Genomic DNA, 24,842 nt, shown 5'->3' on the forward strand with positions numbered 1-24,842 from the left:
TTGGCGACATAAACCGCTCCGTAGATCGGTGAAGGGAAGCGACTGAATAGCTGGCCGAAGAAGAGAGACTGCAGCCTTGGCCGCTATATCGTCCGCCTCATTCCCACAGATACCAGTGTGTCCCGGGAGCCAGAGGAACGACACCGAGACGCCCCCCAGGTGGAGCAAGCGCAGACAGTCCTGAATCCGGTGGACCAGAGGGTGCACAGAGTAAAGAGCTTGGAGACTGAGGAGAGAGCTGAGAGAATCAGAGCAGATTACGTACTGTATCCGCTGATGGCGGCGGATGTAGTGGACAGCCTGGAGAACAGCGTAAAGCTCCGCAGTATAAACCGAACACTGGTCGGGAAGCCGAAAGTGATTTGGGGTGTCGCCAACAATATAGGCACTCCCTACACCTAACGATGTTTTCGAGCCGTCGGTGTAAATAAATGTTTACCGTCAGGCATTTGCTGCTCTATGTGCACAAATGACGGACGCCACAAGTGTAGGGGTACAATCCTTGGGAAATTGACAAAGGTCACGGAGCAAGTAGATCCGGGGACGGAGCCAAGGCGGTGCTGTACCCCAAGTTGTCAAGAAGGTTTTAGGAAAGCGGAGGGAAAGAGAATGGAGCAGTTGACGGAAGCGGACTCCCAGGGGTAGTAGGGAGGAGGAGCGGCCTGCATACCCTACATCAAAGGAGGCGTCGAAAAAAAGGTCATGGGCTGGATTAGCCAGCATGGAAGACAGATGGCTAGCATAACGACTCAGAAGGACTGCCCGCCGATTGGACAGCGGAGGTTCAGCAGTCTCAGCATAAAGGCTTTCCACAGGGCTGGTGTAAAAAGCTCCAGACACTAAACGTAATCCACCATGGTGGATAGAGTCGAGACGCCGAAGAATAGACGGCCGAGCAAAGGAGTAGACTATGCTTCCATAGTCCAATTTCGAGCGCACCAAGGCGCGATAGAGGCGGAGAAGGACCACTCGGTCCGCTCCCCAGGAGGTACCATTCAGGACACCGAGGGAGTTAAGGGAACGCAGACAGCGAGCCGAAAGATAGGAAACGTGGGAGGACCAGCACAGTTTTCTGTCAAACATAAGACCCAAGAATTTAGCGACGTCGGAAAACGGAAGGTTGACAGGACCGAGATGTAAGGAGGGCGGAAAAAACTCCTTACGTCGCCAAAAATTAACACAAACGGTCTTACTGGGTGAGAAACGGAATCCGGTTTCGATGCTCCACGAGTGGAGGCGATCGATACATCCTTGAAGACTTCTTTCAAGAAGGCTGGTCCGTTGAGAGCTGTAGTAGATCGCAAAATCGTCCACAAAGAGGGAGCCCGAGACATCAGGAAGGAGACAATCCATAACTGGATTGATGGCAATGGCAAATAGTACAACACTCAGCACGGAGCCCTGGGGTACCCCGTTTTCTTGGGAGAAAGTACAGGAGGGAGTAGTGTTCACCCGCACCCTAAATGTGCGCTCTGCCATAAATTCGCGAAGAAAAAGGGGGCAGCCGGCCTCGAAAGCCCCAATAGAACAGTGTGCGGAGGATGCCTGTCCTCCAACAGGTATCGTATGCTCTCTCCAGATCAAAAAAATATTGCTACCGTTTGGCGTTTCCGGAGAAAATTGTTCATGATACAAGTGGAGAGAGCAACAAGATGGTCAACCACAGAACGATGCTTTCGGAATCCGCATTGGGCTGGTGTTAGACTGCGGGATTCCAGCAACCAAGCTAAACGGTAATTCACCATACGCTCCAAAACCTTACAGACACTACTCGTGAGAGAAATGTGGCGATAGCTAGAGGGGAGATGTTTGTCCTTTCCAGGTTTCGGAATGGGAACGACGATAGCTTCCCGCCATCGTCTGGGAAAAGTACTGTCGGTCCAAATTCGATTATAAAGGCGAAGGAGGTAACGCAGACTATGGGTTGATAAATGCAGCAACATTTGGACATGGATACCATCCGGTCCTGGGGCGGAGGAGCGAGAAGAAGAGAGGGCATGTCGGAGTTCCCGCATGGAGAAAACAGTATTGTAGCTTTCGCGATTTTGGGAGGAGAAAGCAAGAGGTTGCACTTCCGCTGCACGTTTCTTCGTGAGAAACGCTGGCGGGTAATTTGAAGAGCTCGAAATCTCAGCAAAGTGCTGACCCAATGAGTTAGAAATTGCGACGGTGTCCACTAAGGTATCATGCGCGACAGTGAGCCCAGAGACCGGGGAGAAACTAGGCGCGCCTGAGAACCGTCGAAGCCGACTCCAAACTTCCGAGGAGGAAGTGAAGGTGTTAAATTAGCTAGTAAAGAAGTTCCGGCTTGCCTTCTTGCTATCGCGGGTGACGCGACGGCATCGCGCTCGGAACTGCTTATATCGGATACAGTTGGCCAAAGTAGGATGGTGGCGGAAAACGCGGAGAGCACGTCGCCGCTCACGTATTGCGTCACGGCATGCCTCGTTCCACCAAGGAACTGGGGGGCGCCGGGGCAATTCGGAGGTGCGTGGTATTGAACGTTCCGCAGCTGTAAGAATAACGTCGGTAATATGTGTGACCTCATCGTCGACACTGGGAAAGCGACGGTCATCGAATGTCGCTAGAGACGAAAAAAGTGTCCAATCGGCTTGGGCAAACTTCCAGCGTCGCGAGCGCATATATGGCAGTTGAGGCTGCAGTCTAAGAACACATGGGAAGTGGTCACTCGAGTGTGTATCATCAAGGGCGAACCATTCGAAGCGCCGAGCTAGCGGAACAGTACCGACCGCAAGGTCCAAATGAGATAAATTTGTCGTGGAGGCAGACAAAAATGTGGGGACCCCAGTGTTGAGGCAAACTAGATCCGCTTGGTGGAAGACGTCTAGCAATAGTGAGCCACGTGGACAAGGATGTGTAGATCCCCAAAGTGGGTGGTGGGCATTGAAGTCCCCAACCAGCAAATAGGGGGGTGGAAGCTGACCAAGAAGAAGGAGATCAGCTCGTGCCATTGGTGTGGACGAAGGAATGTATACCGTACAAAGAGAGAACGTGTATCCAGAAAGGGAAAGACGGACGGGGACAGCTTGGAAGGAACTGTTTAAGGGGATTGGGTGACAATGGATAGCATCATGGAGAAGAATCGTGAGTCCTCCATGGGCTGGAGTGCCTTCAACAGAGGGGAGGTCGTATCGGACAGACTGAAAATGAGGGAGAACAAAGTGGTCATGGGGACGCAGCTTTCTTTCCTGAAGACAGAAGATGACCGGCGAGTAGGATCGTAAGAGGATCGACAATTCATTCCGATTGGCTCGAATGCCGCGGATATTCCACTGGATAATGGACATAGGGTGAACAGAAAATGGAGGAATGTGACTAAGGGTGCTGTCAACTCAACGACTGCTCAGAGCTTGCGACCGACAGCATGGAATGGCATTCAGTCGAAGGCAGAAGATCCTGATCCATAGGTTGCTCAGGAGCAGCTCCTGCCACCAGCTATCGGCCGGTTGACCGGCCACCAGCAGTGCACCTCGGCGACACAGAAGACGGCCGAGGGCGATTTCCGCCAGGTGGTGCTGTAGATGGGACACGCCTTGGCTGAGAAGGAGAGGAACTGTGTTTCTTCGTAGCCTTCTTGGAAGTATGATGTTTAGATGAAGGAGGAACCGATGGTTGTGAAGTTGCGGTACGTAAAAACTCTTCACGAGTATGCCCTTTTTTCGAAGACTTGGCGTCTGACTTTTGGGCTCGAGATTTAGCAGAACCCGACGAAGGGTGAGCCATAGAGTGGGCAGGCGAAAGTGGTGAGGTTGAACGGGCGATCTTTGCGCTGGCCGATCTGACGACCGTGGCACTAAAGGTGAGGTCGCAAGTCTGCGTGGCCGCCTCCTTTGTTGGCCAAGGAGAAGCAAGAACAATGCTGTATTTTCCTTTCTGAGGCACGGTGGGCTGTCTACTGGCGAATAATTTTCGAGCAGCAAAGGTCGACACCTTTTCCTTTACTCTGATTTCCTGGATGAGCTTTTCGTCCTTAAAAACGGGACAATCTCGAGAGGAAGCAGCGTGGTCACCCATACAGTTGACGCAGCGAGGGGATGGAGGTGGGCAAGCACCCTCATGGGCATCCTTGCCACACGTAACACATTTGGCCGGATTGGAACAGGACTGGCTGGTGTGATTGAACTGCTGACACCGATAGCAACGCGTAGGGTTTGAGACGTAAGGGCGAACAGAAATTCTCATAGCCTGCTTTGATTTTTGATGGGAGTTGAACTTTGTCAAATGTCAAGAAGACAGTGCGGGTTGGAATGATGTTGGTGTCAACCCTCTTCATAACCCTACGAACAGCCGTTACGCCCTGGTCAGACAGGTAGTGCTGAATTTCGTCAGACAAGCCATCGAGGGAGCGTGTATAAACGACTCCATGTGAGGAATTTAAAGTACGGTGTGGTTCCAGCCAGACAGGGAAGGTATGTAGTAGTGAGGTACGCAGCAATTTTTGTGCCTGGAGGGCACTGACTGTTTCTAACAACAGGGTGCCATTCCGTAATCTGGAACAAGACTTTACAGGACCTGCAATTGCGTCGACACCTTTCTGAATAATGAAAGGGTTGACCGTGGAGAAGTCGTGACCTTCGTCAGACCGGGAAACAACAAGGAACTGTGGCAACGATGGAAGAACTGACTGTGGCTGAGACTCAGTGAACTTACGTTTGTGAGCAGACATAGTGGAAGGTGAGGAAACCATTGCGGAAGAATCCCCATGATTACCGGCGTCTCCGATGGCGCGCTCCTCCCTTGTGGGGGCCCTCTCTGAGGGCACTCCCGCCTCAGGTCACACCTCCCGACAAACGGACGGAGGGACCAATCGGCACTTTCGGAAGGTATCAGCTCGGGTAATCACCCCTCCCTGGGCCTGGCCGTTACCAGGGGGTACGTACGTGTCCTACCTGTCTACCCGGGGCGGGGAATTACGCGTTACCCCGTCACCGGCTACGCATGGAAGTGCGTGGGTCGGCCTTCAGACACACACAGGGAGGAAAAAAGAGAAAGGGAAAGGAAAGAAAAGGGGGTCTCAAACGCCGCAGCGGAGAAAAGGGTAAAGAGAAGAGGTAAGGAAAAGAGAAGGACAAAGGAAGGAAGAAGACATACAAGCAAGGAAGGCAAAGAATGCGGTACATTTACAAGCGTCCGTCTCCGGACGTAGGCACAAACCATACTCCCAGAGGGGGAGAAAGGGAAGGAAAGAGCCAGAGGTGAGGGGGGGGGGGGGGGCGAAGACGAGGGATGGGGAAGGATGCGGAAAGGGAAGGTGTGCAGCCCGGAAAGGAAGGAAGGCCACGTGAGCTCGGGGCCCCGTGCTCGCTACGCACGTATCCACAAAAGAGTTGTGGATCCCCTGGGGGGATTGGTCTATATGATTAATACGCTGCAAGAGAAGCTAAGCTTTTACTTACAATGTTGTTCTTTTATGCGCGTATTACAATTTAAGATATACCACACAAATGTGCCAGTAAAATGTTTAATAATGACATGAGTGTCTGATCTTCTGGGCTCGAAATTCATCTAAATGGCTCATCATCACAGAGTTAATTTTTAAATGAGAGTCAAACGCTCTGTGATTAAGAAATTCATCGTACATGATCGCACATAGTTCCGGTATAACTGCCAGAATGCTACTTTGATGGTAACTCTTTTCAAAGTACCATTCAGAATTTTTTCCCGCGACCTGTTAGAAATAGGTTCGTTTCTGCACTAGCCAGAGACGCCAGATGACAGGCGTGACCGCGCTTGCGCAGCTACGATGTCGTAGGAAGCCCGTATGTTCACAGGTGTAGAACATCAAAAGCTCTTACATTATATCATAAGAGAAACAAGACATCAGAGGACACTCCAAGAGCATCAGAATTTCGTGACACGAATGTGCAAATTTTAGTATGTCCAGATTCCCAGTGAAGTAAGCCACGACCTGATATTAAGATTTCAATGTGGTTTTCTGGATGTAAATTTTCTTGGAGTACCAGTACTGTATTACCTCATGTTTGGTTCTTTATTATGGCATAATGTCATACGTGCAAGAAGTTGAAAACGTGCACTCTAAATGCAGCGAACAGTGTGTGGAATTTAACACTTCGTTTCAAATATATTGTCTGCCTCAGCGGAAAAGATTAATAAAAGAAAATTTCTTTAGCAAACCGACAAAAATGATTTCATTGTTCTGCAAGGCAATTAATGCTCGACTGTCAGAAAGTTGGAAATAAATTTGCAACTAGTAACATTTTAGCCTTCCGTAATTACGTGAATTTATTTCATTTCGTTTGATAGCTCCCGGCCACAGAAATCTGTTTTGTTTTCATTTGACGTGAGAGCAGTAAACGAAGAGGGAACAGCAAAATCACTAAATTGAAACACGTATATTTTGTAATGGATACCATCAAACCATATTCAGGACAGTGGAAATTAAAATGTCCTGTGGTCTCTCTCCTGCTTACAGTAGGCCGGTTTGACATCCTGTCCCCTTTTCTTAAAAAAAACTCTTCAGAAAATTTGCACACTATCCCATATCAGTTAACTTGCTGCTTTGTGTGACATAAATATAGGATACATAAACCCAGTAAAGACATGACAAGCAAAACAAAAAATTCTAGGAGCTAAGGATCGAAGAAATGTGTATTCTCTCTCTAATCTTGCTACAGCTTTACATGGCGTGCTTCCCTTTCTGCGAAAGAATCCAGTACCTCAAAGTTCGTTGCCACATGAAAAGTCGACTATGTCGTTGTTTAATACTGAAAAAGCTGTTATTACAAATAGCACCCAAGACTGGTGTGGATTCCGATCTTATTATGTCTATTTTGTCACTGTCCGGTAGGTAAAACAAAATAGACCTTTCTAATGCTCAACAATTTTAACACAAATCAAATAAACGTGACTTTTTGTACAAACTGTCTTTTTTGTAACAGAACATAATTCACATGTACCAGTATCAAATCCCTATTACACCCACTACAAGCAAAAAGCTTTACGTTAAGAAATAGTTTCACACTTCATTCACACGCTCCAGTTTCTGAAGTATAAAATCGAGAAGTAGTAGCACGAAATTTTTATACAAACTTGGAAGGAGAAGAAACGGATACATCACTAAAATTATGGAACAACATTACGATTACGACAGTCTTGTTATCACTAATTCTGTAACTATTCCCGCCAGCGTCAAAGCTTATTCGCAGGTTAACTTCACTAACCCTGCCACGATCACCAGTTTAGTTATCCCGCGTTTATTCTCCGGTTAGACGTTATTAAGTGATTGTGGAACATATTCTGCACTACTCCCAGAATAGAACTTCAGCGGCTGCTGCAACTAGCCCTTACTAGTATAGCGATATGGCCAAAAATTTTCTGTCAAAATTCCATTTTCTTGGATACATAGAGAAGGTAATACGTAATCTTTCTTTCCTGTTATTCGTTTATTTCCACTCCTGTAGTCTGAATCTATGGATGTCGCTAGTAATTATAACAGCGCTCATCATTCGCAAACCCAACCAACCACACAATCAGACAGCGGTTGGCATTCATCCGTTCGGCCTTACACCGCTCAGCTCGTATAGCCCCTTTTGTCTGTAGGAAAGTTTGTTTCTACATGCGACGAGGATTCCCCCGACACAGAAATCATGTACACTATGCACGCATTCACAAATCAACTTACGATTCATTCAGAAAGCAATTTAGAATGTGTTAAAAACCGACAGGAATGCGTTTGAAAGTCATATGAATAATCGATAGACTAACGTGCGCTGGATGCAAGTCGCTTTGTGAAACAAGGTTCCCCCCCCCCCCCCCCCTTTGCCAGATTGCCAATCTTTAACGTCCATTTACTGCCCGAAATTTTGGGAGAGACATTTTTGTATTGCTGGTACGTAAGGAACCGCGCTGCGAAGTCAAAGTGTGATTGCATGCAAACAGTACTGACAACATGGCACCACAACTACAAACTACTTCAGAGCGCTACTGGACTAGGGATCAAGATCTACGACAGCGTGAGGACTCAGATCGAACGTGACCGAATTGAGCGCAGGCTGGTGATAGTTATCTACTGACACCGACTATCTCATCTGATACTTTTAACCCCGTTCATCTGTTATCTCGTAACACAAATATCACTGTGGAAAAGAGGGCCGGAAAATCAAATTTAATTGATTACCCTGAAACCATACTTAATGGTTTGAATACATTACAAATTTACATAAAAGCTGGCTACACCAACAACGTCAATCGCAGTTCGACACGTAATTTAAAGGTGCAGCCTTCAGACACTAACAGCTTAGGAAATAAGAATATGTCAACTGAAAGACTGAACACAATCAAAGACAAAATAAATCTCTCATCGACACGCTTATTTACGACGTATTGTGTCGCTTACATAGAAATAATTCGCTCGTTGCACACAGGTGCTCGAAAAATTTACGTTTCACAACTGAGTAAAGCCTGTATATCTAAATTTCTCTTTTTAGAACCAATATTCGAAAGTCACACGTAACAACGCTGATAACACGTAAACATAACTTGATGCAGAAGAACCTTATGACGGCATGTGCACTCGCTCACAGGCAATTATTAATAAAAGAAATACATTTTCAGTAACTGTCTGCGGCCATCGGGAGTATTTTGACAATGAAACCATCTAGCTCGGTTAATATACAGTACTTCTTTAGTCATCACGCCGTTTCTGCTACTGTCCACCATCAGAGGATTAAAAACATACCAGTTGTGCACAGGTTGTGATACTACATTTTCTAAAATTTGATCCAAGTTTTCAGATGACTGCAATGGCCGATACGAAATAATACGTAAAGAAATTTATTACCCGTTCTAGAAGGATCTATTCGCAAAAAAATAAAAAATAATAAAGAAGACGTTAGGGATCTTCTTTTAACGCGTAGCGGCTGCTATTCTGATGTGGCTCGTATCATTATCTTTGAGGAAAGAGCTTGAACAGAGTCAACTCAGAATGAAACCAGAGGAAGATCTACGCACCGTCAACGCGTTAACTCTTCGTTCATTACACAAATCTCTCTCCAGCCCTTGCACGTTCAGCTCCTTACAGTCTAATAGAATTACGAGGAAGAACAGATTTATAACAGTGTACAAAATACAAAGACATAAAATTACAGTGTTGTCATACTGCTCGTCCAAAATATTCCTAACGTTAAGTGTCGAAGACGCACGTTTCGTCGGTCTACATTTAACACATCATCCACCCTTGACAGCTCACCGCTGCAAACCTTATACCGCTGCATCCCAGGCGCCTCCAGCCGCTGTTCACAGCCCAGTACTCCGTGTTCCTCCTACGTGCGCCGACGGACCACGAGACTGCCTCCCTGTCACGAGTGGAGCTGCACCGCCCCCTCAGCAAAAAGACTGCTCCCTTTTCTCGTAACCACACGGTGCATTTCGATACTAAGAACTGCAAAGAACATTGCTCGAGATTCTGCTCCATCAGTTGCTTACGCGTAACTCATGTTGTCCCATCAAGATGTGTTGTCATACTGTACGATTTTTCACTGTGTATCGTAACTATTTATTTCATTGTGACGATGTTTCTGAATTGTGCCTTCTATTGACAGAAACGAAATTGTATTGAGCAGTTCTCATAGAAAACAGTACTCTGCTTTAATTTTTTCAAATTGTGAGACATGAGGCTTGTCCAAGCGAGTATTATACAGCGAGTTTACACCGCTGCAAACCTTACACCAAAAAAGGATATATTTATACCCGTCTACGGATATTTTACCCCTCAACACCATGCTTTTTTCACACAATGACTGGGCCGTAATACTACCATGCAAATTTGAAGAAAGGGCTATAGTAGGAAGAAACAAGTTATATTGATTACATCACAGATTTGCGTGTGCCTTACCTCTACATTATGGAAACAATGAGTGCAGTTCATGGTCTTCCTACAAACAGTTTCGTATAGTCCAGATCTTATTGTATTTCTGGCAGTAAATGTGCTGTTCGTTAATATTTGTCTTAACGCATTTCGTGTGTTGTCAACCGATATTGGAGGAGCATTCCCTCTGGCATTTTAATGCTTTCTGATATCAAATACGAACGCTTCTAATTGTTCACAATTAGGATAACTGCTGTATGGTGTCTGCCGTTGTTTAGATGACTATTTCATGAAAAATTGCGTCTGGGTCACTCACGATATTCGATTACCAATGTAGAGTGCAGATCACCTTCACGTATATAACAATAGATACAAAACGCTGTTTTTCCAGAAGGGTGTCAGTGAAACAGTTCCACAAACCAATTCTTTCAGTACCTTACTAGCTGACTGAAGTATTGTATTTAACAGCTGAGGCCTGAATCGGGAATTACACTTCGCTTAAACAGATTTGACTGATCAGTCGTTTCGTCACTGCAGCCTACTTTCTTATTCTATATGGCTTAGTGTATTTTGCAGAGAGAATAGGACTTAAATTGCACATCACTTATTGTGACATCTCATTAACTAGCACATCTTATAAACTGTTCTCTATTTTCTCCAGAAAAGACTGATATTACAAGTAAAAAGGGGAATATATGAGAAGCAAGGGGATTTATAAAGAATCCCATCCACCACTGATGAGGTGTTTGCACTGGAGGAAGCCATATCTGAATACCCATAATACAACAAAACTACATTTGCTAACATGAAGAAAACCTACGATAGCATAAACAGAGAAAAGTCATGGGAGAAAATGCACAATTCTGGAATACCAATAGAGAGTTACATTGGAAGCCTGGAAAGGGGGAGTGAAAATGCAAGGAAAATATTCCAACTCTTGACATAAGAATAAGGGCCAGGCGAGGTGACGCAGTATCATAGCTCTTGTTTAAAAATAATCATACAGGAAGCAGTGGATAAAGCAGGAAAACCAGGAGAGGGTATAAATGGAGGAATAAAATTGAAAATCTTGTCTTTGCAGATGATTATGCAGTAGGGGCCTACTGGCTGAAAATCTAGATGAAAACCATTTTCCTGTAATACGAGCCCCGTGATTTGTTAAAATAAAGAGAAAATGAAATTCATGAGGACAGAAAGAAATTACAAGACAAAAATGGTGGGATACACTGCATGTCGATAACCACGTTCCTGATGAGTCTATAAGACTTAATCTGTATCCAGAGCGTCATATTCACTCAACGCATTACTGACCTCCAAAAAATTTTCCAGAGGGACCAAAAGAAGGATAAACAAAATTATAGTCAGAGCAGTGTTATTATACACCGCAGAAACAGAAAGATAAGTGTACAGAGAGTAAGAAATATTTAAGTAAAATGTTGTGGAAGATATTTGCATCAATTTGTGAGGGAAGACAGCGGCGAAGAAGAAGAAGAAGAAGAAGAAGAAAGAACAGAGGGCTCATGGCGATACACAGGCTGAGTCGCCAACTACCGCCACCTAGAATAACTCCTGAAGTATGATAGTAGCTGGAAAGTTTGTGGGACAATTGTTGTTTGGAACTACGGGGGCCATAATATGACATTGGTTTTTGTTGCTATGTGGGGTCGCTTCCGAGATATGGTCATCTTTTTAAATGGGATGTTATAGTTTGGTACCTATTTTCTGATAATGGCCATCGAAACGAATCCAGCGATGTTTAACAGTAAGGTTTTTGAAGATCAACGAAAGTTACAAAAGTGGCATAAGTGTAGATTTACAGAAGGTGTTCGAAGTGATGACCATTGGTATAAATGCAGTGCCGCAATCTTATCATGGATGGAGTGGTATTCCTTATCACTTCGGCACTTATCGAAGCACATGCTCTGACAGTTCTCTATCGTATATCGTGCAAATAGTAAATATTCGCCGAATACGGCGTATCTATCTAAAGTGTCATCGACATGTAAACACCATTCGACGGTTTCGCAATACATCACTAACAGTAACGGTAAGACTAGTATCGTCGAATCAAGCGAATGTGATTGATGTATTCCTTCGAAGAACAAGTCGACATGCTTATTTACGGAGGAGAATACCAACAAATTCAGTGAGAACTAGAGACTTATATATTGAAAGATATCCACAACGTACTCACCCTACATGTCGTACACTTAAATACGTGTATGATAAACAGAGAACTTTATCTTTAACGCCTCAGAAACATATCCGACAAAGGAAAGTTACTAACGAGAGAACGGAAATTGGTACTCTTGCCACTGTGGTTAGAGATCCTTGTGTTAGCTCGCGTCAAATCGGAAGAGAATCCGGCATGAGCCAGAGTAGTGTTGTTCGTGTTCTGCATCACCATAAATATAATCCTTACCATATCAGTCTCCACCAAGAATTAACTGGTACGGATTGCAGGCGTCGCATTGAATTCTGGTGGTGACCTGAACTTCAAATTCAAAGGGATGACATTATTTTGATTTTATTTACTGACGAGGCTACTTTCACGAACCATGGAAATGTTACTTTGCATAACACACATTATTGGGCAACATTGGCTGCGGCAAGTTGCACACCAAAAACCGTGGCCGGTGAATGTTGTTAGATTCTGGAGGACAGAAATATAGCCCCCATTTCATCGAAGGAAATCTTAATGGTAGGAAGTACACCACATTCCCGCAAGAAACATTACGTCTGTTACTGGAAGAGATACTTTTAGGAATAAGGAACAAAATGTGTTAATTTGTGTCCGGCACATTTTTCGGTAATGGCTAGAAATGAGTTGTAGAGAGAATTCCGAAATCGTTGGATTGGACACGGAGGAAATGTGTCGTGGCCGGTTCGTTCGCCAGACTTGACGCCTCTGGAATTTTTCTGTGTGGATTCGTAAGGGACATTGTTTACAAAGACGTTCCAACTACACCTGAAGATATCGAAGTACATGCTCTGACAATTCTCTCTCGCCAAAGTGCCGAAGTGATAAGGAATAACACTCAGTCCATGATAAGAAGATTGTAGCACTACATTGATATCGATGGTCATCACTTTGAAGGTCAACGAAGGTCACAACGCTGGCATGAAAGTCCATTTACAGTATATTTTCAAAGACCTTACTGTTACATATCATTGGATTCGTCTCTATAGCTGCTATCATAAAATAAGTACCGAACTATAGCATCCCATTTAAGAAGTTGACAATCTCTGAAGCGACCTCACCTAGTAACAAAACACCAACGTCATATTATGGCCCACGTTGTCCCATGCATCTTTTGTCCCACAAACTTTTCAGCTCCTATCGTACTTTCGGAGTTATTCTTGGTGCCAATAATTAGTGACTCATCCTGTATAATGAACAGATGATGATGTGGAAGCGAAAACAAGGAGGCTGAGATTGGCAGTGCACATCTGTAGAAGAGAGCAGGGAGCAAGACCGAGGGAAGTGTCAGATGAAACCTGGAGAATGTAGGCCAAAGGAAAATGGACAGACCAGGTGGCCAAGGACCTTCAGACATTTGGGGCGAGGGAAGAAGGCGGCAAGAGGGGAGTTGGGTTGATTTGGGGGAGAAGGCCAAATTCCGAGGTCACCGGTCTCATCGACTTAGGGAAGGAAGTCGGCATTGCCCTTTCAAAGGAACCATCCCGGCATTTGCCTAAAGCGATTTAGGGAAATCATGGAGAACCTAAATCAGGATGGCCAGACGCAGGATGCACACTGGACTCTCATTTGGGAGGACAACGGTTCAAACCACTGCGCCACCGCACTCTGAAGGTGGCAAGAACTGAATGCTTTGTGGCTAGGCTACTTGACGAGGCCAAAAGCCGACTGCAGTTTGTGGTGACAGGACAGTAAGTTGGTTGAGAACACGAATCACTGTGCGTAAATGATGAATACGCCGTTGGCGAAGAAACAACGAAACTCTGTGAGCGGAGTTGTGCTTCCACATCTTCAAAAAAGGCACTGCTTGGTGTGGTCACTGCATAGTGCATATAACCTGTTGCATAAACACCGGCAAGGAAGATCCCGAACACAAACGAACTGCGGGGTCACCACTATGGGAATGGTATCAGTAACCGGGATATAGGAAACTTAATTCCCATACATGTCGTAGCTCATATATATGTATTTACACTTGACACTGTGTCCGTACAGAATGAAGTATAGCAAATAACTGACTAAAGTAAGTGCTCAGTCGAGTCTCAATCTCAACTTTAGAGTTCACAGACATTAAGTTTCGTGGTCAACACAAACTATCAACGCCACAAGGTACACCGCTTCCACTGAAGGTTCGAGTCCTCCCCCGGGCATGGGGGTGTGTGTTGTGAGTTTAAGTAATGTGTAATATTTAGGTACTGTATATCTAGCTCCAAACTGTACAGCTAATAGTGGTAGGTGCAGAAGAACATAGTCTTGAATCACAATCTTCTCCAGTGTACTTCAGTTCCCCACTGCAGTATACGTTATGGTATCACAGTATCATCAATTCTTTTTACATGACCGTAACACAGCTATTTTCTTCTACACAACACATTCTTCCATTCAATTCCGTTTTCCTATACACTTCAGTGTTCCTTTTTCTTTTTATGAAATTCTTGCTCATTTTCTCCAAAAATCATTGCCCAATACTTTCAGTGTATTAATATGCTACCCATTAGTTGTCGAAGTCTCTGCTTCATACAATACTATACTATCTAATATCAATTTCATTATGGTAGTTTTAGCTTTTTTCATCAATTTGTGTTCCATAAAATTCAGCTGAATAAGCCAATGGCATTCTGTCCATCACTACTACTATTATTAAATTCTAAATCTCATTTTCCCTCTTTTTTCTACAACATATCTACAGTAGCCAGAATTTCTTATCTTTCAGATTTTGTTCCTCTATATCAACTGTTTATCTAGAAAAATAATGTATTTTGTGTCTTCATTACTGATCTTCAGACCACAGCTTTTTATTCTACTGCATATCGCATATGTAAACTGTATACTGTGCTGTGGCTACTTCATCATCAACAAATAGAAATATGAACGAACAAATATACATTATTTACTAATTCCATTCCCCTATCTTTATGAGACCGTGCCCTTATAGTAATATGTTGATGACATGGGCATTCGTGTTCCTTCTAAAGTCGGCAGTACATTTACACAGATATTTAAGAGTATTTCTAATACTTTTTTCCAATGAACAGGTCTCTCTATTCACCAAATTTAATGTTTTCCAACACAGATTCCTTGGAACAGTATCATAAGCTGCTACTTAATCAATGAAAACTAATCCAATTTTCTTTTGTTGTTGTATGTACTTTCCAGAATTTGCCGTAATGTGAAAATGTGATATGTTTATGATCCACCAGCTCACTGACCACCTTGCATTCCAAAATTAGCTTTCACTCTTTTATTGCTTTCTCAGAAATCTTCGCGAATAAATACCTGACACACCCAATTTGAACAAATTTTACAATGCTTTTTTTGTAATATGGCAGTAATAGAACCTAATCTCATTTCTCAGATTGTACATCACCATGCAATGTTTGGTTGAATAGTCACACTCTTAGTTACATGACTGTCAGTATTTAGGTTTTAAGTATGTTGGTGACTGAGCCTGTTCGAAGTGTCAGTTATTTTGTATTTGAGAAAACGGGGTGGTTCAACTGCCACAAATTCGGATCTTATGATTGTGTGTTCAATTCCTTCCATGATTCTTGCTCTGAATATTATTGTGAACTGAAGAATTTTTGAATTTGTTCTTCACTTTTTTGTACTGTCAGTTGCAGACTTGCATTGGATTTTCTCTCTTGGAATAAAACATACCAATAAATATGATGCAGAGTTCAGCAAGTATACAAAACAAACATGTTTTAAATTATGCTAATCATCTGAAAAAATTTTAGACACTTCAGAAACAGCTGGTGAGTATTTGTAGCTCATACAGGTTGGAGAAAATGAAATTAGATCAGAAAATATTTCGAGTATCTTAAGAAAGGCCATACCAATTACACTTCCCAGTGTACACTGTGCAGGTCGGATTGCCTATATGAAGGCCATGAAATATTTTGTGGGCCAGTTATGTTTTACCTGGACCATTTGGTTTTACCTGGAAAGCTTTAAACACTGTGTGAAAACTACAACAGCTCTTATATGAATAAAACTTGTGCATAATTATGTATAGTATTACACATGAAAATGGTACCTGGAAATGACTAGTTTCAGTCTTGAATCAATAATTAAATGTGAAATCACATTTTTGTGCCTTTTGTGAGTAATAATGTTTTCTTTCACAGATGTGGTCTCCAGTTTTAGTTTTCATCTGGAAATGACTGACGACTGATTGGCGCCATTGGCAAGAAATGTACAAAGCTACATCATTCATCATTTGTCATATCTTTCCTCTAGAATGCAGAATTCATTTAGAAGGTTTATATGTGCAGTAACACTGCCAGTAACACATGTAAGAAGATACACGGACATAAAATAAGACTCATCACAGAATGGTCCTCGCTTTACAAAACAAATATGACTCCGTTTCCTGTCATCTCAAAGATATTCATATCATCAGAAGAAACAATACAACTGCAAACTTATTATAACTGTAATCAACATTTCTGATAAAATAGAGAAACATATACCAATTTACTGATTTAAAAAGTGACCTATATGTGTGTGTACTGTGCTGTAAAAAAGTTATAGAAACATTCAGTGTCCCATAGGGATGAGGTCCCATTTATGACTACACTTCATCGAACACAGCAAATACATCTAATTCAACTGCTGATGAATATACACTCTTTACCACAGCGAATGGCACAGATTGGTTTGTCACATGACTGGTACGAAGTCAGAACTTCTGCAATCAGTCAGTGTGACAGTATACAGGAGGACGGGTAAGACAAGCAATTCTACAGAGGCGTATCTGATCATGGTCAGAAAATGGCTCCCTGAAGCAGAGCTCACTGTTTTTCCATGGTCATCCAGTCACTCCGGTACTTGCATGTACCTTGTAAAAGGGATGCTGTTGGTACTTTGGCACAGAGAGAACCACAGCCAACAGATTCAACTACCACTGGCACTGATTTGTTGCTCAGCATTGTTGTTGTTGTTGTTGTTATTCACTTGTTTTAAATAAAACTTGTGAGTTTAGAATTCTCGAAGAAGTAGTTACACTGAAATAGGTACAATGACACAGTGGTACATTAGACCATGTATGGAATGCTTAGATCTTCAGTTTCTGTCAGCACCACATGAGCAACCAAACCGACTGTGGAAGCTCTGTTGTGATCTCTCAACAGTTTTAATCTCTCTCTCTCTCTCTCTCTCTCTCTCTCTCTCTCTCTCTCTCTCTCTCTCTCTCTCTCAGCTGTTTCTTTTGTGTACATCTATCCTTTCTCTGGCAACTTGTTGGAAGGCTTAACATCCCACTTCAGAATTTGTTACTTGTGGTAGCACTTGCAGTTTCTTTCATTAAGTAATCTGCCTTCACCCTTTTCCACATATGAAAGTAGGAGTTGTTTGAATGGGATAGTTTAAGTACCACAGAACTTAGTCCATATAGGTGACAGTTGATTTAACAGTAGTGGCAGACAGAAAACATGGTCTCGAACCTGTCATGCTGCACAGACTGTACAGGGAGGGGGCGGGGGGTGTTGTGTCATTGTGGTTGTTGCCACCTGATAACTCAGACTGCAGCAGGTGTGTATTTGGGTTTCTTATGCCAAACAGAGGTGCCTGCTAAGACACAGCTGGGGAGACAGCAGGAATGAACACAGCCACGGATTGGTTTCTCTGAGATTCTCCAAGCAGTGGTGATTGTATTAGGTAGTACAGCAATTTGTGTAGGGATTATTAGCTCTACTACGTGCTAGATTCCTGGTAAAACAATTAAGAGCACCTTTAACTATGCCATTGCTAATTGGAACAACAGTGCCTATAAAATCCACAATATATTATTTCTTCAATAATGTGGGTATTGCGGTCTGAATAAATCAATGAAATGTTTGTTGCATCAGGATATGCTTGGAACATTACCTCCTCGATGGTTACATTCTGGGATAGAAAAAACAAGGTCTTCGGTCAACCTGGCACAGTAACTGAATGCTGTCTTTTCACAGAAAATATATTCTTGCAATGCAACATACACAATGCCGTAAAAGAGTAGAAACGCAGTGGATAAATGGACAGTCTGATCATTGAATCTGAATAAATTAGAACACTGGAGGGAGACCTGAGAAACAAAATGCAGAGTTCTGTGAATGGCTAGAAGCTGTGCTGTGAACCCATTACGTGATCCTGGCAATAAATGGTGTTCTAAGCGAGTAAGAGACATGAAAGCATATCCCACCTTATCTATTGTCTCAGAACCATCCATGTAAAAGATGGTGGCACCCTGGAACTCTTCAAGGATGGCACCTACAAGATGCCAGTAAAGCATAGGAGCAACAGATACCTTAGGGGACCCTTGACTAGGTCAGTCCTCATCTGTGGTTTAGGCACCATCCAAGGGAGGGGAAGAAAATACATGGGGTGCATTCCAGTGAGTGGATATAGAGATCCCAACAGATGGAAGTGAGGCATGCCAATCAGCAACCCCCACCCATGGGTGATTGTCAGAAGGGAGATATCCCTCATTTGGACAGAGGACAGGGTACATGAGATGGTCAGAGAATTGGCAAATGGCAGTTGCATGAGACACCAGACGTTGCACCTGTCGTATTTGTAGAGGTGGAAGCCCCACTTCTGTGAGGAGATTTAACAGGACTAGTGCGAAAAGCACCCTTAGCCAGATGCATCTCATGATGGCGAACAGGGGCAAGTAGTTGCAGAGCGGAAGTAGTCGCTGAGCCATAAACCTGACTACCATAATCTAGTCTGGACAAGAACAGACCATGGTAAAGATGATGATGAGTGGTACGATCTCCACCGTGGCGAATATAGGACAGCCATGTCAGCCTTTTATCAAAAATAAGGCCCAAGAAATGGGGCTTTGCCACAACATTGAGGATCTGGTAGCCAAGATAAAGTTCCAGATCAGGGTGGACTGTGGATCAACGACAACAAGCGTAACCTGCATTTTGGAGAACTGGAAGACATGGAAGATGGCCCACACAGAGGCACATTGGATGGCACCTTGGGACTGGCACTCAGCAGATGCTGCCGAGTGGGAGCTGCACCAGATGCAAATATCATTGACATACAGTGCTGGGGTAACCATAGTCCCAACTAAGATTGGTTCCATCATATTTCTTCATAGCCATCAATGGGCTTGTAAGCTGTGTCTTATGCATTATGTAGGTCAAAGAAGACCACAACAAGGTTTTTTTGTTATGGTTTTAGGGCGCAAAACTGCTACAATCATTAGCGCCCGGTCTGTGACTTAGGAAAAGGTAAAAAACCGAAACTGGAAACCAGCAGCAATGGGAACGAATCAAAAAATTGAAGCTAAAAAGAGAAGGAAAGCTTAAAAACCACTATAGAAAGGGGTTGGTTGTCCCCAAAAAGAGCTTCAAATGACTGACGTCATCTCACTGGCACTAATAAACTCGAGAACGCGATCGGCTGAACGCGTGTCATCTGCTAAAAATGGACAATATATCAGGCGACAGCTGTAGACGGGCGCGTAACGGAGTAACATAGGGGCACTCAAGTAAAAGGTGTCCTACCGTCCACAACACAGCAGTGGGGACAGAGTGGGGGAGGATCGCCGCTTAAAAGATGCCGATGGCTAAAAAGACAGTGCCCTATCCGGAGCCGAGTTAAAATTACCTCCTCCCGACGACGCGATCGGGAAGAAGAGGTCCAAGTAGAAGTAAGAGCTTTCACGTCCCGCAATTTATTATGGGGAAGTGTCGACCAATGCGCGTGCCATAAATGAACAACACGACGACATAAAACACTCCATAGATGGGCGAAGGAAATCGTGCGAACAGCTGTCCGAAGGAGAGAGACTTCAGCCTTGGCCGCTATATCGGCCGCCTCATTTCCACAGATACCAACGTGTCCTGGGATCCAGAGGAACGCCACAGAGACGCCCCCCATGTGGAGCAAGCGTAGGCAGTCCTGAATCCGGTGGACCAGAGGGTGGACATGGTAGAGAGCTTGGAGACTGAGGAGAGAGCTGAGAGAATCTGAACAGATAAACCGTATCCGCTGATGGCGACGGATGTATTGGACAGCCTGGAGAACAGCGTAAAGCTCCGCAGTATAAACCGAACACTGGTCGGGAAGCCGAAATCGATTTGGGGTGTCGCGAACAATATAGGCACTCCCTACACCTAACGATGTTTTTGAGCCATCAGTGTAAATAAATGTAGCTTCCTTCATTTGTGTACATAGAGCAGAAAATGCCCGACGATACACAAGTGAAGGGGTACCATCCTTGGTAAATCGACAAAGGTCACGGAGCAGGCAGGTCCGGGGACGGAACCAAGGCGGTGCTGTACCCCAAGTTGTCAAGGAAGTTTTAGGAAAGCGGAAGGAAAGAGAATGGAGCAGTTGACGAAACTGGACTCCCGGTGGTAGTAGAGAGGAAGGGCGGCCTGCATACCCTAAATCCAAGGCGGCGTCGAAAAAAATGTCATGGGCCGGATTAGCAGGCATGGAAGACAGATGGCTAGCATAACGACTCGGGACAGCTCGCCGATAGGGCAGCGGAGGTTCAGCAGTCTCAGCATAAAAGCTTTCCACAGGGCTGGTGGAATCCACGGTGATGGATAGAGTCGAGACGCCGAAGAATAGACGGTCGAGCAGAGGAGTGGACTATGCTTCCATAGTCCAATTTGAAGTGCACTAAGGCGCGATAGAGGAGGAGAAGGACCACTCGGTCCGCTCCCCAGGAGGTACCATTCAGGACACCGAGGGTGTTGAGGGATCGCAGACAGCGAGCCGAAAGATAGGAAACGTGGGAGGACCAGCGCAGTTTACTGTCAAACATACGACCCAAGAATTTGGCGACGTCCGAAAACGGAAGGTTGACAGGTTCTAGATGTAAGGAAGGTGGAAGAACGTACGACGCCAAAAATTAACACAAACGGTCTTCCTGGGAGAGAAGCGGAAGCCTGTTTCGATGCTCCCAGAGTGGAGGCGATCGAGATAGCCTTTAAGACGTTCAAGAAGGCTGGTCCGTTGAGAGATGTAGTAGATCGCAAAATCGTCCACAAAGAGGGAGCCCGAGACATCAGGAAGGAGACAATCCATAACTGGATTGATTGCAATGGCAAACAGTACAACACTTAGCACGGAGCCCTGGGGTACCCCGTTTTCTTGGGAGAAAGTACTGGAGAGTGTAGTGTTCACTCGCACTTTAAATGTGCGCTCTGCCATAAATTCGCGATGAATAAGGGGCAACGACCGCGAAAGCCCCAAGAGAACAGTGTGCGGAGGATGCCTGTCCTCCAACAGGTATCGTATGCTCTCTCCAGATCAAAAAATATTGCTACTCTTTGGCGTTTCCGGAGAAAATTGTTCATGATACAAGTGGAGAGAGCTACAAGATGGTCAACTGCAGAACGATGCTTTCGGAAACCGCATTGGGCAGGTGTTAAAATATTGCGGGACTCCAGCCACCAATGTAAACGGCAATTCACCATACGCTCCAAAACCTTGCATACACTACTCGTGAGAAAAATGGGGCGATAGCTAGAGGGGATATGTTTGTACTTTCCAGGTTTCGGAACAGGAACGACTATAGCTTCCCGCCATCGTCTGGGGAAAGTACTGTCGGTCCAAATTCGATTGTAAAGGCGAAGGAGGTAACGGAGACTGTGGTATGATAAATGCAGCAACATTTGGATGTGGATACCATCCGGTCAAGGGGCGGAGGAGCGAGAAGGAGGGAGTGCATGTTGGAGTTCCCGCATGGAGAAAACAGTATTGTAGCTTTCGTGATTTTGAGAGGAGAAAGCAAGATGTCGCACTTCCGCTGCAAGTTTCTTCGGGAGAAACGCTGGCGGGTAATTGGAAGAGCTCGAAATCTCAGCAATGTGTTGACCCAATGAGTTAGAAATTGCGACGGCTCCACTAATGTATCATGCGCGACAGTGAGCCCAGAGACGGGGGAGAAACTAGGCGCGCCTGATAACCGTCGAATCCTTCTCCAAACTTCCGAGGAGGGAGCTAGTAAAGAAGTTCCAGCTTGCCTTCTTGCTATCGCGGATGACGCGACGGCATCGCGCACGGAACTGCTTATAGCGGACACAGCTGGCCAAAGTAGGATGGTGGCGGAAAACGCGAAGAGCACGCCGCCGCTCACGTATTGCGTCACGGCATGCCTCGTTCCGCCAAGGAACTGGGGGGCGCCGGGGCAATTCGGAGGTGCGTGGTATTGAACGTTCGGCAGCCGTAAGAATGACGTCTGTAATATGTGTGACCTCATCGTGGACGCTAGGAAAGTGACGGTCATCGAATGTCGCTCGACACGAAAAAAGTGTCCAATCGGCTTGGGCAAACTTCCAGTGTCGCAGGCGCATATATGGCAGTTGTGGCTGCAATCAAAGGACGCATGGAAAGTGGTCACTCGGGTGTGTATCAAGGGCGAACCATTCGAAGCGCCGAGGCAGCGGAATAGTACCGACCGAAAGGTCCAAATGAGAGAAATTTGTCGTGGAGGCAGACAATAATGTAGGGTCCCCAGTGTTGAGGCAAACAAGATCCTCTTGGTGGAAGTGGTCTCAATAGTGAGCCACGCGGACGTGGAGATCCCCAAAGCGGGTGGTGGGCATTGAAGTCCCCAACCAGCAAATAGGGGGGTGGAAGCTGACCAAGAAGATGGAGATCAGCTCGTGCCATTGGTGTGGACGATGGAATGTATACAGTACAAATAGAGGTGTATCCAGAAAGGGGAAGACGGACAGCGACAGCTTGGAAGGAAGTGTTTAAGGGGAATGGGTGATAATGGAGAGTATAACTGAGAAGAATCGTGAGTCCTCCCTGTGCTGAAGTGCCTTCAACAGAGGGGAGATCAAATCGGAATGACTGAAAATGGGGGGGGGGGGGGGGAAGCGGTCGTGGCGACGCAGCTTTGTTTCCTGAAGACAGAAGATGACCGGCGAGTAGGATTGTAAGAGGATCGACAATTCATCCCGATTGGCTCTAATGCCGCGGATATTCCAATGGACAATGGACATAGGGTGAACAGAAAATGGAGGAATGTGACCAAGGTTGCTGTCAACTCAACGACTGCTCAGAGCTTGTGACCGACAGCGTGGAACGGCAGTCAGCCGAAGGCAGAAGATCCTGATCCATAGGTTGTTCAGGAGCAGCTCCTGCCACCAGCGATCGGCCGGTTGATCGGCCGCCAGCAGTGCGCCTCGGCGACACGAAAGACGGCCGAGGGCGGTTACCGCCAGGTGGTGCTGTGAATGGGACACGCCATGGCGGAGGAGGAGAGGAATTGGGTTCCTTATTAGCCTTCTCGGAAACAGGATGTTTAGATGAAGGAGGAACCGATGGTTGTGAAGTTGGGGTATGTAAAAAATTTTCGAAGTCTTGGTGTCTGACTTTTGGGCTCGAGATTTAGCAGAACCCGATGAAAGGTGAGCCATGGAGTGAGCAGGCGAAAGTAGGGAGGTTGAACGGGCGATCTCTGCGCTGGCCGATCTGACGACTGTGGCATAAAAGGTGAGATCACAAGTCTGCGTGGCCGCCTCCTTTGTTGGCCAAGGAGAGGCAAGAACAGTGCTGTCTGAGGTGCAGTGGCTTTCGACTGGCGAATAATATTCGAGCAGTAAAGGTCGACACCTTTTCCTTCATTCTGATTTCCTGAAAGAGCTTTTCGTCTTTAAAAATGGGGCAATCTCAAAAGGAAGCAGTGTGGTCACCCAAACAGTTGGTGCAACGAGGGGATGGAGGTGGACAAGCACCCTCATGGGCATCCTTGCCACACGTATCACATTTGGCCAGGTTGGAACAGGACTGGCTGGTATGATTGAACTGCTGACACCGATAGCAACGCGTGGGGTTTGGGACGTGAGGGCGAATGGAAATTATAGCCCGCTTTTATGTTCGATGGGAGTTGAACTCTGTCAAATGTCAAGAAGACAGTACGGGTTAGAACAACGTTCGTGTCAATCCTTTTCATGACTATGAACAGCCGTGACGCCCTGGTCAGACAGGTAGTGTTTAATTTCCTTGTCGGACAATTCATCGAAAGTGTGTGTATAAACGACCCCACGCGAGGAATTTCAAGTGCGGTGCGCTTCCACCCGGACAGGGAAGGTGTGAAGCAGTGACGTACACAGCAATTTTTGTGCCTGGAGGGCACTGACTTCCTGACAACAGGGTGCCATTCCGTAATGTTGAACAAGACTTTACAGGGCCTGCAATTGCATCGACACCTTTCTGAATAATGAAAGGGTTGACCGTGGAGAAGTCGTGACCTTCGTCAGACCGAGAAACAAGGAACTGTGGCAACGATGGAAGAACTGTCTGTGGCTGAGACTCAGTGAACTTACGCTTGTGATCAGACTGGAAGATGAGGAAACCATTGCGGAAGTATCCCCCAATATTACCGGCGTCTCCAATGGCGCGCTACTCCCTTGTGGGGGCCCTCTCTGAGGGCACTCCCGCCTTAGGTGATTGTTCACACCTCAGTTCACACCTCCCGAGAAACGGACGGAGGGACCAATCGGCACTTTCGGAAGGTATCAGCTCGGGTAATCACCCCTCTGTGGGCCTGGCCGTTACCAGGGGGTATGTACGTGTCCTACCTGTCTACCCGGGGCGGGGAATTACGTGTTACCCTGTCACTGGCTACGCATGGAAATGCTTGGGTCAGCCTTCAGACACGCACAGGGAGGAAAAAAGAGAAATGGAAAACAAACAAAGGGAAAGGGAAGAAGAGAGATCTCAAACGCCACAGCGGAGAAAAGGGTAAAGAGAAGAGGTAACGAAAAAAGAAGGACAAAGGAAGGATTAAGGGAAGATGAAGACTTGCAAGCAGAGAAAACAAACGTGTTACAT

This window comes from Schistocerca piceifrons, chromosome 4, assembly GCF_021461385.2.
Source record: "Schistocerca piceifrons isolate TAMUIC-IGC-003096 chromosome 4, iqSchPice1.1, whole genome shotgun sequence".
Classification (NCBI taxonomy): domain Eukaryota; kingdom Metazoa; phylum Arthropoda; class Insecta; order Orthoptera; family Acrididae; genus Schistocerca; species Schistocerca piceifrons.